This window comes from Ambystoma mexicanum, chromosome 6p, assembly GCF_040938575.1.
Source record: "Ambystoma mexicanum isolate Mex_15411 chromosome 6p, UKY_AmexF1_1, whole genome shotgun sequence".
In the NCBI taxonomy this organism is placed as follows: Eukaryota; Metazoa; Chordata; class Amphibia; order Caudata; family Ambystomatidae; genus Ambystoma; species Ambystoma mexicanum.
In genome coordinates, this window is record NC_090935.1 from 425,376,440 (window position 1) to 425,396,998 (window position 20,559).

Consider the following 20,559-nt stretch of genomic DNA (forward strand, 5'->3'; position numbering starts at 1 on the left):
TTCAACCTTTCCTCCAATCTCCTTTCTGATGTGGAGGCACCAGTCCTTAATCTAGGGCATTCATTGCCTCCCTCTCATCCATTTGATCATCCCCATAACAGAATAGATGTAATTTGGTATGAACACAAATTGGAATTAAACTAAGCTTGCCTATAAATGCCTGTCGGTACTCATAGTTGAGTTGCTTGCCTCTCAGTGATTGGACCACTAGTAGAATTCGTAATACAGTCTTTATGGATGTAGTTGATTTCTATTCTATGCCTGGCATTAGTGACCCATTGGATAGAGGGTGAAACCGGGATATATATGCCGATCCCAGTAAAACATCTCAATTCAACCACACACTTGGAAACATTTGTCATGCAGACACATTTCAAAGGAGTGTGGAAGCAGACCTCAAAAGTCAGGAAAGCAAGGTTAGTATGCCACGATACCAGTTATCAATTCTCTACAAGAGAACTCGACAATAGTGATTGAACTGGCAGATTAGGGAACTATGTGGTTATTTTTATTGAATCGGATTATGAGAAGGCAGTGGACATGCCTGTCAGCATTTTTTGGCTATTTACCAAGCTATAGGCCCCACATGGCTTAGCCAAAACCCATGACCATTGCCGCCCACTACTTTCCCCTCCCCACACCAAACTCAACCTTGTGATCTCTTTGATTTTTCTTTATATCACGCAGTAACATTGAACCATGTTCTGTTATAGGTCGGACAGTATTATTTTTAAGTAGTCTTCTGGAAAATAATTCACCTGGTTGACAAAAGCGTTCAAAAGAATTTGAAAATCCTCTGAAAAATGCTTTGTAAATTAGGCCCAATGGCTTAATTGTTCTATAAATCAGCACATGAAGTAGTAAGAATGTCTCAACCAAATGGGCCCTCAGCCACTTAATTATTAAGCAATATCTTTCTACAATTATTTGACACTTCAAAAAGCAATGTTTATTTTACGGATATACTGCTTGCTACAGCTTAATTGATCCGTAATGATCATGTATTGACATCTGTGGAAACCATGTTGATGTTATCTTCTAGCACATAACAGCTTTGTTTTTTTATTAGACCAGTAACATTCATTCTGCATATCCCACTGCATGCCTAGCAAATGTGTAATGCGCATGTGTAATCCACCCCCTCTTCTGCTTAGAAGTCCCTGTTTACATTAGATTATTCAAACAAAAATCCATACTTCAGTTGAGAACAGAATCAGCATATTAATACATTCATTATTAACAGCTTGCGAAGTCTTTATCATCCACACTTATTATCAGCTCATGTAGGTCCTGTCTTGGCTAAATTCATGTGAATTCTGTGTGCACTTAGGCATCCAGATTAAGGGTTAGTGCTTTCTTTAGCCACACCACATGCATAGATGTCACTGTTTCTTTTCCTTCTTTTTGCAGAGTTAGATCTAAATGTGTATGTATCTCTCATGTGGCCACAAAGACAAGGCACCCAATTTTGTAATTTTGGTATCTGACAATTAAATATGCAAAGTGGCCACTATTAAGCCAGTAGTATAACCAACTGGGACGTTTGAGTTTAATTGTCTTCATAACATGCAGGTTTCTAGTCCCAGCATGTAAAGCCCTGTTAGCAACATGCAATGACTAGTTCAAAGTGTAACGTGCCATGGGTTAACTTGCCAGCCATTGAATATATAATACATCACTAGAAATACATTCTTTCAACGAAATCAAACATTGTGACTTGTCCATGAGGTTGGTCTGCTCTTTCTGGTATTTAGAAAATGTGTAAATATTTTCCCTTGTGCCTCATGGAACATTGCTGTTGGTATGTACCATTGTAAATTGGTCTCTTTCTCTTACATGGTGTCATTCTTTGAATGAATGCCACTGGGCTGCAAGAGTACGAGGTGAGAAGTAGCTAAACTGCCTCCACAGTCCTGCACCAATACAAGGTCAGCAGTGAACCACATCATATAGGAACCGAGAGAGTGTGACTGTGTTCCTTTAAGGCATCTTGACAAGGTAAGAGAGTCGCTTTTCTGATGCTATGGCTGGGTGGTGTGGATGTCCGTGGGAATGTCGTTACTTCATCAGATTTGTAAACGATTGTAAAATTCAGATTTAATATTGTTAGACAGGGCAGTGGTGGGTGGCCTTCACTTCTCACATTCTACATGCTGTAGGCTAGGGTAAACTAAGGCAGACGTATTCCTTCCTCTTCTTATTGCCTGGTTCATGTATACATGAAGAGCACGATCAGGTGGTGCTGGCACGTGGTTGGCACCATTGTCTTCATTGGCAAAACTGAATGTGGCCTTACTACCTTCTCGCTGATACTCATGGAGATGGTGTCCCTGACATGCATCTACGTGAAACCCAGTTTGTTGAAATGGTGGCCACAAACCTATCAGGACCAGTCTGACCAAGCACCCGACCAGGTCCCCACCTTGGGAATATACGTCAAATATAATATATTAGCTTCATGCGACTTAAGCTAAGAACCTGTTGGTAGGATTGAAAGTTATTTCCTTTTCCGGTTTAGTTTGATGGGTAAGGAGGGGTGCCTGGTGGCTTCCTGAACTCCTAGGTCCTGGTATTGGGAGGGATACAGGATGGTGGCTGTGAGAATAGGTCACATCTCTCAGATGATTACCATTTTCACTGACCTAAAAGGCTTTCCCACACACACAGAGGCACTCTATTCAGTGACACTCTATTCAGGGCACTCATGGCCCAAGATATATATTTATACTGTTATAGTGAAGTTATCTTTTCTTGCTTGCCCCCTTTGCTAAATTATGCCATGAGTCAGATGCATGTTCATTCTCTCTGATTATGGGCAATTTTGCTTGAATTGGGCCATCCAGTTTCTGCTTATTCTGCTCTATCTAGGTATGATTTGCTGTAGCACACTAGCCTATGGGGTTTTCTCTTCCCATGCGATGATTGGCTGTGTTGTTTAACCATGTTGTAGCTTGTTATGTTGGCTAGGCAGCTATGTGCCACATTCTGTGCTCACCAGAGTCCAAGGAGCACAAGAGAACACAGTATGATCAGGTTTGGATGTCAGAAGGCTCACCAGTGATGTTTAGGCATGTGAGGCTGTTTCATGTAGCCAGATACCAGACCTACGGGGTTTTCCCATGCTCGGATAGGCTGGAAGTTGACAAACTAATGCCTCTCTAGAGGAGACATAGGGCCTCATTACGAGTTTGGAGGTAGCCATGCTGTTTTTAGCGGCATGGCTACCCCCAAACCGGGTACCAGGTCTGGGTCCTGCAAAAGGGGACTTATCGGGCCATTCCAACCTTGGAGGGCCCGGTAATTCCCTTTCGAGGGACCCAGACCCAGTACATCCTGTGGGATGTTTTTATCCATGCATCCGAGCCCTACCTCAAAACTGCAGTACTGACATGGAAAACATCATGATGGCCAGAGCTTCCCAGAAAATGCACAGGGAAATGCATGAAGAATAGGCTGCCACTCATTTTTGCCGATGTTATGGGCACAGAAGGGCACTGCCTAAAACCACCATTGGACTACCCACACAGTAGTCTGAAACCATTGGGAATGGCAATGCTGATTGCCAAAAGCAACCTAGAATTGTGGGGAATTCATTTTCTTAAATCCCAAAAGTGGGTGCATTACCAGTACTCACCACTATCAGAAAGCCGGCGTTTTAAAACAACACCAGACATTTGTGTAAAACTGAATAGATGAACCCAAAGCAGGCCAAAGAAAGACTTACTGAGAGGTGGATACAATGTAAAGTTATATTCTGAAGTTACTTGAAGGTTTATAACAAGACTGGCTGAGCTGTGGATTTCAGCAGTTTAAGTAAATTTGGACTGAAAGACACTAAAAATCTAAATGTTTAAAAGAAATGAGTGACCTACTTTTGAGTGTCACATAGGTTGCAATTGTTTTAATGTCATAGTTTTAAACTTAGAATCAGCATTCTAGCTGCATATGTAAAAATTGTTAGTTTTATTTGAATGCAGAAAACTGGGTAACTAAAAGTGACATTTAGCTGGGGCCTGGCTTAAGGAATTGGATTCTGCTTGACAACCTCCCCCCAATTGGAGTGAAACTGGATCCACAGCAGTTCCCAGGCCTAGCTGCCTTTTGCTGTTCCCACCAAAAGGGATATGACACTTCTCTGATTGAATTACCAAGGGACTGCTAGAGACTAAACATAGGACCCAGGCAGAGGGTTTATTGAAATGGCCATAAATGGCTTCCTCTTGAACAATGGGCCTTCCAGGGCCCAGACAGATGGTTTATTGGGGGACCGTAAAACAGCTTCCTCTTGGCAGAAGCTGGGAGGGGCAGGGCCTCTGAGCCTGGCAGAAACTGGACAAACTGGTTTCTACACCATGTGACTTGGGAAACCACACCCCTGTAGCCAGAATATGGTTTTAGAAAAAGATGAATAACTCATAGTACGGACTTGTGAAAATTATTTAAATGATACCATAATTCTTGTGATTTTTCTGCCCACATTTTAAGAGGTTTTTAGAACCGGTGGTATGATCTGGGGGCAAAACTAGCAGTTAAAAGGGTATGTGAAAAGTCTGATACTTCATCAATTAATGCCTGCATGCCTTGCACACATTTGGGTAAATTTGAGTAAGAATCTGATGTTGGTAACTTGACCAAAAAGTGAAATATGTTGCCATTTCTCAATGGAAGCTCTCAGGAAGAGCAGATTTGAACAGGGTATATCTCATGTGATATGCATGATGGGTGCATGTAATTTCAAACCACTGTGTAGCTATGAAATATGTCTTTTTGATCAAATATAGATTGTGTGTAAAGTTGACAGGGGTGGGTTCTCTGTATCATAAACAGACCTCATCATGATGACACTTCATTTCATTCCCCCAATCAAGGGGAAGAGGATGAAGTGGCCAATGACAAGTGGAGAGGGGTAGGGCCTAGGAAGCTAGCCTCTCCACCCATTTTCAAAACACATAAAAGCAGACAGTCAGGACAGATAGGGACCTTTCAATTCCATTTGCTGCAACGCACTCTGCCGGACCAACAACATCCAGAAGATACTAGATTCCACACTTAGACTTTAAAACTCCAAAGAACTTGATTCAGAACTCAAAGCAAGGGCCTAAACCCACAAACTGAGAACTCTTCTCAGTGGGCCTCAGCATCCAGCAACCCTAACAGCGATAGCAGCATCCAGGAGCCGTGCAGATCAGCGCTGGGTCCAGAGAAAGCTGTGCAGAAAGATCCAGAACGCATGAACTGGACATAAGGATATATCAATAAGGGTTTTCATTCACTATTCTAGACTAGGCGTTGACTTAGCTGTAGTGTTGAATTGAATCCTTTTGCAATCCCCATTCCAATTTCAGCCCCCATAGGGCTCAAGGGGAATGGGGAGGATGCAAACAACGGGCCCGTTGATAACGGGCCCGTTGTTAGCATCCTGGTCTGCTAGCGGGTCCCGCTCTGCACGTCTGGTCTGGCCAGGCGTCCAGAGCGGTACCCGCTACAGACCTCGTAATGTGGCAGCCCGGAATGAACAGTGCCGATCCCTTACCGGCACCGTTCATTCCGCAACCGCCTATCATGTAATGAGCGTGCACCAGAAGTACCACTGAAGTACTTGGCGGTTGGGCTGGAACAGAGCTCACTCTGCTACTTCACCTACTTTAACTTTTCATGGACGTTGCCATGCGCAAGGAGAAGTGCCTGTCCATCTGAAACATGCTTGTGTTGGACTTGATTGAACTTCCAAGTAAATATCTCTTTGTCTTTATTGCAAGAACTTAAGTCCTTATCTTAAGGACGGGGACTTGGACTGTACGCTAGAGCTTCTTTTGCTCGTGTTTCACCTTATTTTTTTTGTTGTCTACTTCCTCAGCCCACATTGTTGTTTTGCATGCTCTGTGGCCACGCCCCCCTTCCCAGCATTCTTTATTACAACAGTGCACGCGCACCATGAGTACCGCTGAAGTACTTGGCTGTTGGGCTGTTCCGGTGGCATGTGGGCGGGTGGCAGGACGACTCTAAATTATGCCCAACACTCATATTCTAAACTGGTAAACTCTGTTGCATTGTCTATGCTTACAACCAGCCAACACGCTTTTCATTGATTACTCTTTTACTTCAGTAAAGAATACTGACGGTGATGTGTCACGCTCATTACAGTGTGCTATGTTGGCGCGGCTCCGTAGCGGACATATCGAAAACAAAAGCCTCACAAAAAAGTAACATGGACATAAACAGAGAATTGTTGTCTAATGAGTCTCGAGTTAAGACACGATTTTCAACTAAACCTCAATTAAATGCTCTTTCACAAAGAGCAAGCTCAATAACGACTCTTTCTGTTGATGTCTGCGATGACTCACTTAACGCTCATGATGCGTCATCAAAACAATCAGTGCTCGCTCGTGATCCCAAGCATAGTGACCAGGGGGAAGTGGCATATAGCAATGCAAAGACTCCAACCAAAGGAAAACTCCATCCTAATTCAAATAAAAGTTTTCTAAGTGTGCCTGAAATAGAAATTAATCACGCCTTGGGAACAATCGAAGACGCTTCTGCTGGGCTGCCATCCAACATATCAATCTTAGCACCTGCTGTTCTAATAGAATTAGAAAAAAGGGTAATTCTGTCTATGGGTCCCTCAACACCAGTTACAGCTCGTACGAGTGGCAAACATAAAGTCCATCTGCACTGTGATGTACCAAGCATTTCTTCTTTTGAATCACATACATTCCAATATGAGATGGAATCAGTTTCCAATAAATCTTTATTAACTGCAGCACATCCTGAAGAGACTTTCCAAAACAATGAGGGACAAGCAAGCTCATCTACTGAGAGCAAATCCTTCCCACTGCCTACACCCACTAGTGGTGTGAACAATCTGGATCCACAACCCAATCCCTCTACCCTAGCAGATGACTTACAAATATTTGAAGCCTCTTACCCTGTCATTTTGAGGATACTCAATCTTTTGGACAGAGGTCACGACTACACGCATTACGAGCTTCGTGACATTAAGCCCTCACTTACTGAAATCTCTTCGGAATTAAACAAATTGGAGGGATATATATTTGCCAACAATTACAAGCAACAAAGAGGCTGTTATTTACCTGTGCCCGTCATGAGATATTGCCAAACCATAGCTACGCAAACTGACTTTCCCATGATGACCCCCGAGGTTGGTCGCAACCTCACTGTAGGTTGTCCAACTTTTGAATTTCCATTAACATTTGCTCAAACTTTAAATGCACCAAAAAATAGTCAGTCATTCAAATCTTTACTCACGCCCAACTTTGTCAGATGGTCTCTGCTCATGCAGAAAAAATGGATCAACTGCTTTTCTTTAATCAATCCAACGAGGCTGACGTGCCTGCCTTAGACCTGAATAAGCATCATGTACAGTATAATGCTGATTCCGATCACCCAGATAGTCCATGTGATCTTTTAGCTATTATGAATGATGACAATCATCAAACACCAACTCAAACGGGGTGTGATTTGCCTCTAGATGATAATCATAGGACTGCTCCTCAACAACATTTCATTTCACGAAACAAAAGAGACTATACACTTGCGGAATGAACAGACTCAAATTGCGCAAGGGTACAAAAGCAGAAGTTGAATCTGCTAATAAAAAAACGAATAAAATACATTTTAATAAAAACATCACTGCTGAGGTTAACCCAAATAGTGCCCCAACCGTGAATGAGGATATTGTGAACAGCTCATCCATTCTACTTTCAACCGATCTAGGGATTAATGTGGATGAGCTCTCTTTGTCAAGTAGATAGGCCCTCGAACCAGAGTCCTGTATGGGTGATGCCAGGGACAAAAAAGCTAATTGTTTACTAGCCAAAACAATTCTGGATAAACAAAAAGAATTTTCCACCTCATAGCAATCCTTACTATCCACGTTTTACAAACCTATCCTTAATAAAAAAACTACTACTAGGCAAAACTTGGACTCTGACGAGACTAATGGTGATAATTATCAGGGACCAACACTAAATGAGGGAAATCATTCGGTGGACAAAGCACTGGACAACAACAGCTCAGAGTCCACCTCTCCAAATAATCAGCTCCGTGAAAAATCAATCGAGACCAAATCTAATCTCATCCACTCTAAGATTCCAACTAACATAAACCAGCTTCATGGTTCCCTTACCTTAGATAATAAAGCGCCAATGAGCCATGAGGATCTTGCTCAGAACATCTGCCGAAAAGAAGAGCTTGTGCACCCTCTGTTGATCTCAAGCATTTTGGGCTGGATCAGCTGTCCTGAAATAAATGGATATCAGAGCCTTAATCGCTCATTCATGCTCCGGACTTTCCAAAAAATCCCTGCCCTCAGAACTCTGACATCTAATGATATTGTATGGATTACCCTGCCATCTATAGATAATTATAAGATGGTATTACAAGTTCAATCAACCATAATTGGCGAACTAATTTGGGAACATAGAAGGGAATTGAAAATGTTGGGATTAATCCTAACCCAACAACAATCAATTGAAGATGCAAAAACCTTTAATGAAACTCCCCTGTCAATCCCAAAAATTACCAATCCTGAACCGGTGGGGACTACGCTGTTCCATCTTTCTGAGGCAGTTGTATTTGCACAATTAGTAACCATTTCTGCCACAAGAAAAAATTGTACATGGTTACCGGTCTTATTGGGTCCAGCTAAAGATGGAACAAAAACTACATCCACATACCAACAAAAGCTTACTCAGGGTGATGGCCTGGAATTCTTGTGGAGCTAAAAACCTATTAACTTGGGTGTGAAGGTTTGCTCCTTACGAGCTCTTGGACATTATGTTGTGTCAAGAAACAATGTCCACCAAATCCATTGAGATTAAAGGGTTTGTCTCTTACCATAGTGCAGCAGCTCAGGGTCAGAAAGGCAGACCCTCTGGTGGAGTTGCAATCTTCCTTAACATCGATCTTGTATTTGCACTGCAATTGACTTGTACTACGCAGTATTTTGTCGCCATTGTTTTCGAGCTGGGTTTATGCACGTGTGTATACTACTTAGTAATTTCATTATACTTCAATCCTCTTCATATTTCCATTCATAAGTTCTTTGAAACTCTTGAGACATTGTTTGATGAGGTTTTCTCCAAGTGGCTGAACTGCAAAGTGATTGTTGGAGGCGATTTTAATTCAGATTGTTTGCAACTTCTATCCTCTGATTGACAAACACAAACCCAAATAAAATGTCTACATCAAGGAAGAGGGGTGTGCTTTGGCTTGCACTCCTGTCTCAGTGGAACATAGTGTTGACTCCATTTCAGGCTAAGGATTATACTTACACCGGGTCATGTAATAACCAGAAATCCTGAATTAACTATATAGCGGTGTCAGAGGACTTGTGTTTAAGTTGCAATGAAGTTAAAATTATTACATCTGAGCTGAGTGACCATAGTATGTTATATCTCAATATATAATTGTGGATTCCAGTTTTGTAAAGTGATCCCCTTAACACCTTGCTTGTAGGTGATCGACCAGGGGCCTCCCTAAGGTGGAACCCTAACGTGTGTTAGAGTCTAAATGCTCTGATTACAATGAAACTAAAACAAACTCTGAGGTGCAGTAATAATACTGACACAGATGTACTAAAAGTATCAGAAATGACAGCCATAATCAAAGCCTCACTTGCAGTTCTGGTCAAAAGGAGAAGCCAACTTAAAAAACAGCCTATTTCTGCTGATTTATGCAGCAATGAAATCAAACGATTAAAAAAACGAAAAATTCTGAGATTAGACAGTTAAAAAAAATGGGTTTGAATGAACTTCATTTGCAGCGCCAGAAAAGAATAGTAATCCACAAATATCAAAATAAAATCAAAAATCATAGAATTTATTGCCATCATTCCATCAACCAGGCAATGATTACCTCATTATATCGCAATGATAGATGAGCCCCTTGGGCTCATCTATCTAAGGGGGGACGACTCGCGAGCAAACTTCGAACAAACATCAAACATATCTGAAGTTGGCGTACTTACCGCCTGCGTCGTAATGACCCCTTTTGTAATCTAATAGAAGAAAACGAAACTCTGATGCATTTACTACTGGTCTGCCCTAACTTAGTTCAACAAAGAACTGAATGTTTTTCAAAATTTGTATTAGATACATCCAATGTTGATCAAGATAAGCTGTGGAAGGAAATGTTACATGGAAATTCAATTGCCTTGAAAATGAAAGTGCATACATTCTTGTTTAACATCTGTGCCTTAGAATGATCAATCAGGCCGTACCTTTGATACAGCATTGTTCGTTGCCTGAAGCCTAATAATAACATGTAAGACTTGGAAGCTATTCTTGACTGACGTAGTTACGGCTCAAACTATAGACATGATGTGGAAAAGAATCTCTAGATAAGAATGCTTAATGTGCTAGTCGTACCCGTACCAAAATGTATTCCATCGGGGACAACAATCTGTGAATAATATAATGTAAAGTAACAGTATAATTACTTTTAGAAATATGTTTAATGTCTTTAGGAATGTTTCTTGTTTTTATTCTTTTATTGATGTTTATTCATGAATTTTGTAAAATGTTTGAAAATATTTGTAGATTTTGTAAAATTGTAAAGGTTTATACAAACCAAAACAATAAAGATAATAATAATTGTATAGGCAAATGATGGAAAAGGGAGGGTATAAAACCCAAGCAAACATATAAGGATCTCTTTTAAGGGAAATAGGAGGTAGGGCAGATGACATCATAACAGACGAGCTTAGAATGCTGTCTTTAAGTAGACTTGATTTTGATGAAGCAGAAAAGGATAATAGCCATGCAAGCTGAGGCATAATAATGTCAGATGAAGAAAGGGAAGAAAATGAAATAGTGCTATGGGAGAGCACACACAGATTTTCAAAAGTATCGGGTGTAGAAAAAGTGGTAAAATTGACAGATTTAGAGAAACTCAAAGAGAGACCACCAGAATTGACACCATACACAGATCGACCATAAGCACGATCGTGTAATGCAGGGAATGTATCCCTGACTTATGTAAACAGATTAAGGGCACTCCCAGGATGGAGACAAATGGCCAAGACTTGCCCCGCCTGGAAGACGAGAAGTGTAGGCAGATATGATTATGGATAAGGATTTTCACAATTCCCATTATTAGAGAAAGGGGGAGGACAACCACAATATATACCATGGCCACAAATGGACAAAGACAATTTAAGATGTAAATTACTGACTTTCAATTCCAGTGCGGGAACATGGATTTGTGAGATACATAGGGTGACATCAGTAATGCTGTTAGCCATAGGTGACATAAAAGGCTTGGTAGCAGCTATAATAGGAGAGAGAGTTCATGACATTTGGAAACAAGCAGGATATGCAAGTGCGACTGCACAAAACACGACACGCGATGGAGCACCATTTAATAATTGCAGAGCAGATGTACTGCGGGAGCTCAGAGTGCAACACCCCGATATATCAGATATGGGTACAATTAGGACTAGGGGAATGGGTGAGGGTAAAGATCCTGTTGCTTATATTCAAGATATTCAATACAAATAGCACCATGAGACGTTTGAACAGAGTATAAAACAGTAGCTTTATTTTACCACATTTTGTGTCAGGGACTGCCAGAGCCAGAAACAGGTGGGAATGGAAGCAAAGCCATTGCCAGAAATACAATTGACGATTGTGCATCGTTGCCGATTAATGCAGGAGAAGAATAACAAAAAAGCTGAGAATATAAAGCAGGAGGAAGCGAAGTTAGACCAGAAGAAGTTGTCAAAAATAGCCATAGAGGGAGCCGTATTGATGAATAATGAAGGTGGGGTAACACAGGGGATGAATATAATGCAGCAAAAGACACATTTTGTCCCACAGATCAGAGTGGTTATAATCTTTGACTAAGAGGAAGAGGAAATGGGCCTAGAGGAGGGTGGGGTGGATTTCAAAACCCTCTGGGACGAGGTGGACAACCGCAACAATGTTGGAATTGCGGAAGAATAGGACAGATAACTAGAACATGTAGAATCTGATGAGGCTTGCAGCAAAATTGGCATGCTTCAAGAGGGGGGATGGGCTATTGTCCGCAATATAATACAGCACCACAAGAATATTATGCCTAAGATCACATACAGAGTCAGACATACGTGCTGCAACCACCGAAAATGCAGCAAGCACAATTACAAATACAATTGCCAAAAGGGCAATCACAGCAAGTGCCAATGCAAGCACAACAGGTACAAACTCAGCAGGCACATACACAGCTGACCATGGAACCACAATGGAATATGACTAGAGGCACGCACCTGCACCCAAATTGGGGAGTGTGACTTTGGTAGGAGGAAATCCTTTCACAGGCGCAGGGATGAACCTATATACACAATTGCACAGCCCACAGAGTGACCTGATGCGTTCAGTACTGTCAATGGCACCAGACCCCCAGAGGAATCAAGGGTCAAGGCGACAATAGGAGACAAGACATTTTAATTCCTTATAGACACTGGAGCAACTTGTTCCTGTGTCCGTGAGGGAAAATACCCAATGTCAGGTGTTGCAATCAATGAGTAGGGATTCTTTGGGGTGATGAGTTTAGTTCCTTTTACAGACAAATTACCAATCTCTATGGGAGAACACGACATGTCTATGCCATTATTATATTTTAGACAAATGCCAGAACATATTGGGGTGTGACTTAATGACGAAACTTAACACGACAATGGGCCTCATTACACGGAAGGCGGTAAGGGTTAACGGTCACCGGTAATGGTACCGGTGACCGATTACCCTTACCGCCTTACTACGAGGTCCCTTTGCGGGTTGGTACTTTAACGCCTGCTTTTTAGCAGGCGTTAAAAAGCAACCCGCTTTGGGACCAGGGTGCTAGTTACGTTACCGCAATTTGCGGTACCGTAATTAGCACCTTCCCCATTCCCATTATGCCCTATGGGGCAAAAATGGGAATGGGGAAGGGCAATGGGGGAAGGGGGAATTACCGCCCTGCCAACCTTGGAATAGGGCGGTAATTTCCCTTTCCTCCAAGGCGGTGCCGGTATTTTACCGGCATGGACCAAGGTGCTTATAGCACCTTGGTCCACCGCCTACCGTGTAATGAGGCCCAATATCTTTTACTGATGAAGGAATAGTGTGTTGCACTCCAGGGATATATTATATGAATGTGAGAGAGTTTATAATAGCTTTTACAGGCCAGAAAGCATTTAGAGGGGTCCATGTGGACCCAAAATTATTTCTGGATTGAGTGATGTTTTATTATCTTGGTTGCCCAGATTTATAGGTAAACTATTAAGAATACATGATGCATTTTTGTTCAGACCAGAAATCCCTATGGAGAAGGGCAGATTATCCCTTTGGAGTTACAAGCAGCAGTGGTTAAAGAGAAAAGAGCGGTTCTTCCTGGAACAGATGATGAGGGAAGAGGATGGAGAACAGTGATAACCCTTAGTGAAGGATAAAGGCTAAAAGATTTGGCACATGAGGAGTTGTTCAAGGATGAGTATTGAGATGATCGGCCTCATTATGAGGAAGGCGGTAGGGGGTTAACGTGGCCAGTAGAGCTGCCGGCCCCGTTGACCCCCTACCACCTTATTACGAGGTCTGCTCACGGGACCCACTAAGGACGCCTGGTTATTAGCATGCTTCCCATTCCCATTGAGCCCTATGGGTGCTGAAATGGGAATGGGGATGGACCGAGTCCGGGTTACTTTAATGGTGAAATACTGTGCCCTCCAAGGTCGGAATGGCCCAGCATTTCCCCATTCAGGGAACCCGGACCCGGTACCCGGAATGGGGGTAGCCATGCCGCAAAAAGCAGCATGGCTACCTCCTTCCTCGTAATGAGGCCCGATGAAGTGGTATTTTTCATAAGTCTCACTTATTGGATAAATGTAGAGAATAGAGAATGGCGTTGGTAAAAAAGAAACTGTCATTTTTTCTGGAAAATGTACAGAAAGGGCCAAAGGTTTTATGGATCACAAGCCCATATGACGTGGGTCTATTAAAAGGAGTAGGAGCAGTAACAATCAAGCTTAAACCAGGATCACTTTTGCCATGTGCAAAGCAATACTCCATGTCCCTAGTGGCAGATTAAGGTATATGCAAGACCTTTTCTGCTTTAAGAAAGCAAGGAATATTAGTACCATCCGATTCTCCATGTAACATGGCTGTGTACTGTAAGGAACTCACGGTGGAAACATTAAAGACAGAACAAGTGATCGCAGTTCAAGGGTGTTTATTATACTGTAAATGCAGGGTGGATAAACGCTTAACCTAAACCTAAATTTAAAATGGGAGCAAGCGACGACCATCAAATGAAAAATAAGGCAGTCCTTGTGGAGTATTGTCAAAGTAAAAAGGCCTATACTAACAAAACTATTGCCAAATCCTTACAACTATTTACAGAAAGAATGTCGAGTAGGTTTTTCAATAAAGAAAGACGTGTTTACAGATAATAAGTTAGGATGTGATTGCCAGGGGTCTCCCTTCCCCATGATTTTTTTAGCACGGGACATGTGACTCTTCTGGGCACCGCACACACTCGAACCTTCCCAGCACGAGGCGACAGTTTCGTACCTGCTATCAGGTTCTTTGATGATTAAGTCTCTCTTCAATAAAAGTCTCTTGCCTTCGAGGACCTGATGTATTCATCCAAAAAATTCAAACAAAAAGTTTCTTTTCAAATAAACATTGGGGAGATGACTTTCCACCCCCTGGATCTCCCTCTGCCGGGCTCGGATCCTAATGCCAAGGGGGAAAATCCACTTCTCCCGGTCTTTCAATCCTTCTTGCACTCACAAATCTTAATGTCTTTTCAAACCATTGACTGTGGACATCCCTCCGTTGGGTTAATTCCTGTCAACACACTGTTCATGGGACTTCAGACTTTTTCCCTTCTTGTTAGCATCCCTCTGCCGGGTTCACTCTTGCCAACGTTTGTCACATACTCTGCATTCACTAATTTCACCACGTGGGATTCATTTCCCTTAGCTTTACAATCCTTCTGTCGGTCAAAGACTTTTGACTATACGGAGGATTTTACAAGACCCGTGTGTGACCACTTTGACCCCTCTTTGCCTTTTCCTAAGGCCTTCTGGTTACAGTAGTTTTTATCATAGGGTAATCATCCAGAGTTTCCTACTTGAGCACCCACGTGGTGCCGGACTTCTCAGTTGCCGGTTTTCCCTCTTTATATCAATAGTTCTTTCACAGTTCAAATCTGCTGTTTCCTACTATTTGTTCAACAAAGTTCAGTTTCTTATTGAATCTTGTTATGATGTAAGTGTAAGTTAAAACAAGTTCATAAAAATGTATTACCAGATCCTAGTTAAACATTGAGCTGCACTATGAGCTCATTAAGTTCTAAGAATGTTATTCTAAGAATGTTGATGAGTTACAGTAGAGACTGCAGGGAGAGAGCCATGTTGGCACTCGGCTCTCATAGGCCGCTGTAGCTGTAATGAAATAAATTACTGTTTCTTCATCACTGCTGCCTGGAGCTCTTATTTCCTCATATCTCCCCCCCCACTCACCAGCTGTGATGAACCGCTCGGCTTCCCTTCTTTTTGGAGACAAGGTTGGTACTGCAGAGACAAGTGTCTCTCCCCGGCTTGGTAATCGGCAGAGGAGGATATTGTGTACCACAGAGACCTGCTGCAACATACGCTGGCTATTGTTTGCGATATTATGTTTCGATCTGCGGAGGTTTCACAGGCCTTGATCAGAAAGGGCAAGGTTGCTACTCTCCTTGTCATTCTCTCTGTATGCGCCATATTTTGCCTCCTCTTGAACTGTCATGCTGAATTAGCTCTCACGTTGTGCGGTCTGCCTTGCCCATCCTGTGCTCTCGTACTTCACCTTTTATCCCTGTGGGGAAAGGAAACAGGCCATCAGGTGTGTGTGTGATTCTAGTCAATTGCCTGACTTTACCTGATCCTTGTATTGAGACATGTCAGGTAAACAGCTCTGGTGTTAGTCTGTTGTCTTTCATGTTGTGCGAAAGTGTTTGTGTTGAAAAGGGGGGGGCAGTGTTTTGAATATATTACGTGGTAGGATGGGGAAAAGGTGTTGAAAGAAGGGGGCTACCACATCTCACCTGTCGGTGTCCCACTCCCCAAGGACCCCCATCCAGGTGATCCTCCATCACTGGTCCACCACCAGGAACTGGATCCAATAGGGATGACCATGTCCTGGCCATCTGGATGACAAATCCCCGGGGACTAGCTAGGGAGACACCTTCAGGTTTCTCACAGTACCCAGTGAAAAAATTGACAGGGGGGGTTGTGGAGATTTATTCAAAATCTACAGCCTCTGAACAATATAGTCGACACTGAGTTTCCTTTAGTTCCAAATCCCACAACAATATTGTGCAACATCCCATCTAAGGCGAAATATTTTACAGTCATAGATTTAAAGAATGCAATCTTTTCAATTCCCCTCAATGAACACTCACAGGATTTGTCTTCCTTTTCATATAGAATGATCAGCCTGAAACATACTCGATTCTGCCAGGGGTACTGTGAGTCCCCTTCAATCTTTAAGAGTCCTCCAGATGGATTTAGGCAAAGCTCAACTCGAAAGTGCAATTTTCCAATATGTGGATGACATTTTGGTGTGTAGTGAAACAGAAGAAACATGTAGAGAAAATTCAATTAAGCTCATGCCTATCCTCACATAAAGAGACTATAACGTGAGAAGTTACAATACTGACAGGAGGTAGTCTTGTATATAGGACAGTTGATTTATCATGAAGGCAGGAAAGTGATGCCTGAAAGAGCGGAAGCAATTATGAAGACCTCAGAACCTAAAACAGTGAGAGAAATGCAACCATTTTTAGGCCTATGTAAATATTGCAGGGCATGGGCTTAAAGAAGCACAGGTGGGCAAGAGTAAAATAATATGCACAGCTTAAATGACTGAATGATTTGAAGAATTAAAATAGACGTCCAGTACAGCCCCTGTGTTGGCAATTCCAGATCATCATAAAGAATTTTATTTATTTTCCCATTCAAATGGAGAATTCATGACAGCGGTACTTACACAGAAAATGACATGAAGACATGGACACAAACCATTAGCATATTATAGTGGGATTTTAGATCCAGTTATAAAAGGGCATTACCCCTCTGAGCAGTCGTTGGCTGCTGCTGCATTTGCGATTGAAAAAGTTTCAAGTATAACAATGGGGTGTTCAGTAACATTATTTGTTGAGCATGCAATATTTGCGATTTTATAGAAACCCAAAAGTACGATGAACACACAAAGAGCATCAGGATACGAGGTAATTATATTGAATACTGCAATTAAAATTGTCAGATGTATGACAGTGAACCAAGCAATGTTTATAGCTGAACCAGTAGGAGAGGATGACTATGTACATGATTGCACAATGTATACTGGAAACTATAATGAAATTGACCAAGTTAGAGAAAATGCCCTCAGGAAGGAGAACATTGTTTTTATTGATGGTTCCTCAAAAATTTATCAAACCACTAGGCTAAGGCATAGTGGATCAGTGGTAGTAAATCTGAACCAACCGAAAGGGTGAATTTGAAGTAGTGACAAGCACAAGATTGCCTTCCCATTGCTCAGCAGAGGCTGCAGAATTGGTGGCGCTTATCGCTGCACTTGAGAAATTCAAAGATGAGGAAGTGGCAGTGTACTCTGACTCCGCCTATGTGACTTCAATCGTACACACATGTCTGTCACGCTGGAAAAGGAAGTGCTTCATCCACGCAGACGGCACTCTAGGGAAACATGCAGACCTATTGCATAAACATACTGAAGTACTAGAACTCCCGTTGACTCTAGCAGTCATACAATATATAGCACATTCTAAAAGAAAAGATTTAAATTCTTGCGGAAACAAAGCTGAAGTTTTAGAATCCAAAAAGGCAGCCTATTTCCCAACCACTTCTAATTCTGAAATAAAAACTGTTAAACAAATGACCGGATGATGCATGTTGGAAAAGGAGGATTTTAACATACTTTCTATTGTCCAGTTCATTGAGATACAAAGGTGAGCACCACAAGAAGAGAAGGAATTACGTAAGACACACGGGTGTTCTTTATCCCCCACTGAGGCAATTTGGAGACAGGATAGCACTGGAAAGCCAGTTATGACTCTAGCCTTATTGAGGGTAGCGCTGGAGCAATTCCACTCCCCGTGCATGTGCCTCGAGAGAGTCTAGCTGCAACGATAGCAAAAGAGTGGTTGTCACCAAACCTATTAGAGCACGTGGCACAGTTTATTGTAAATTGCATTGTGTGCCAGAAATGTACTGCAGGAGCAATTCCTTGACCCATTGGCCCTTTTCAGCACCTACGTATAGACTATGTAGATATGCTGCAGACATGTAATGGTTACAGATATATGCTGATTGTGCTGTGTCCTTTTTCTAGATGAATCGAGGCAGGTCCATGCACACACCCTGATACCACGTGTGCTTCCAAGTTCCTTGTGCCTGAAGTGTTCCCAAGATGGGTTGTGTGTGAGGTTTTGCGATCTGACAATGAACCGTATCTTGTAAATGTGCTGTTTAAACAAATAGTTCTGCTATTTGGCATTAACCATAGGTTTGCCTCCACTTATCACCCACAGGCTAAAGATATCTGTGGGAGATTAAACAGATTATTGAAGGAAAGGATTGCAAATATCAATATAACTTTGAAGAAGGAGTAGCTACATTGCCTACCCCTAGCCTTCTATGCTCTAAGGAATCAGCCTGGCTGAGATCACAATCTAACTCCACATGTGTTGGTGACTGGACGCTGCATGAGAATCCCCCTTGCTCCTCCAACTAGTTTTAAACTGATGTTTTTCTTTCATGTCTCAACAGGTCAAGAATCAAAGGAAGGCATCAAAGAGAAGCGACAAAGATCATGGACCCATTGAAGCAGAGGATTTGTTTAAACAACCAAGTCTATACACAGGAGACCAGGTGCTGGTATGAATGTTTGTACGCACTTAGAGTACTCCTCACTTTGAAGGTCCATACGAGGTGGAAGAAGTTACACCCAAAGCAGCCAGGTTAAAAGGACGAAGAGCCTGGCTTTATTTGCGCAAAATTAAGCCAGATAAATGAGAAACCCTAACCCCTCCTGTAGTGAAGCAGACTAATTCTATGGTCAAGAATAAAGACAAGGAAAGTGAAGAACACAGCAGCACATTAGACTAAAGGCCAATATCTTTTAACATTTGACAAGGAGTAAATATACTTGCACTTATCCTGGAACGTTTTGGATAGGCTCAAGAGACAATGCATTGAAATACCAAACCAGAAAGAAAAAAGCACACTTCATCTTTATTTTACCAATTGCAACAACATTGCACACATTCTTGTATGATGCTTTTACCTACATATTACAGTCTTATCCAGCTCTATTAAGAAGATACGTCAACATCATAAAATGTTTTGGAAATCCTAAAGAACAATCATATTATTTTTGGGATAATTATTGCAATCATCCTGCAGTTCTTGACATACAAGAATGTGATTCATAGAGACATACAAAGTATTATATTAAAAATGTGAGCAAAAATTAGGAGGTTTCAGAACATAAAAGGCTCATTACCAGCAAGAAAATCAATACGTTTCCATGGAATAATAAATCCATGTGGTGTCATTCTGCATTAAGATTTGTGTTTTCATCCTGATTATTATGAGATTTAGAAAAATTATAAGAAGCAATACAGATATGGTGGATGACAATTACACATTTACTGATGCCCCTGATGAAATCACAAACAACATTTCTTATAATCTTACTAGGTATTTATTTAGATTAAAAAGGAATGCTGGAGAAAATCATGAAGGTATACATATGTATCTTGATATTTCAGCTCATTTAAAGAATAACCTGTGGTATAACCCCCTGAAAAAGGTAGGAAGGAGAACGTCAGATGAAAGCTGCTATGTGTGTTCCCTTATGCTTTGAGAACCTCTAAAATATTCATAGAAACATAAGTATTAGTGAAGAAGGCACATTGCCTAATACAGCTTGCACTTTGCCTAACCAGAGGACAGTTCCAAGGCAGAATAGCATCCACAGTGTGGGTGAATAAAGCAACATCTCAAAGAGAAGAAAATTATGTACAAGATATAAAATCAAGAGAAAAGCCAGAAACAATGCATCAAATAATAAAATACAAACAGCCTGGAATAAATGGACCAGTAATCAAGATTGAACAAAACAAGATCCTACAATGCAAGGAGAAGAATGGGAAGGAAATACAAAAATGCTGGGAAAAGGGTCAATTACAAATTAAAGGAACAATTCTTACTCCGGAAGGATGCGCTGAAGGATTGGTTGTCTGCAAATCAACAAAATTAACCGGACAATGGGAAGTAGTTGTGACAAATACAGAAAAGGAATGAAAAAACCAATGCCCTAATATTACAAGATTGTTGACATGGGTCAACGAGGAGGGAGGACCATTGCAGATACTACCACTGAAGAATGTGTACAGTGAAAGCTGAAGAGAACCACAAGTGTGGCTGAATTTTCGATGTACGGGGCATGAAGGAAGGAACAGTGTCAAGATGGACCATTATTAGGCCTGTGGATCAAGAGAATATATAAATTTGCC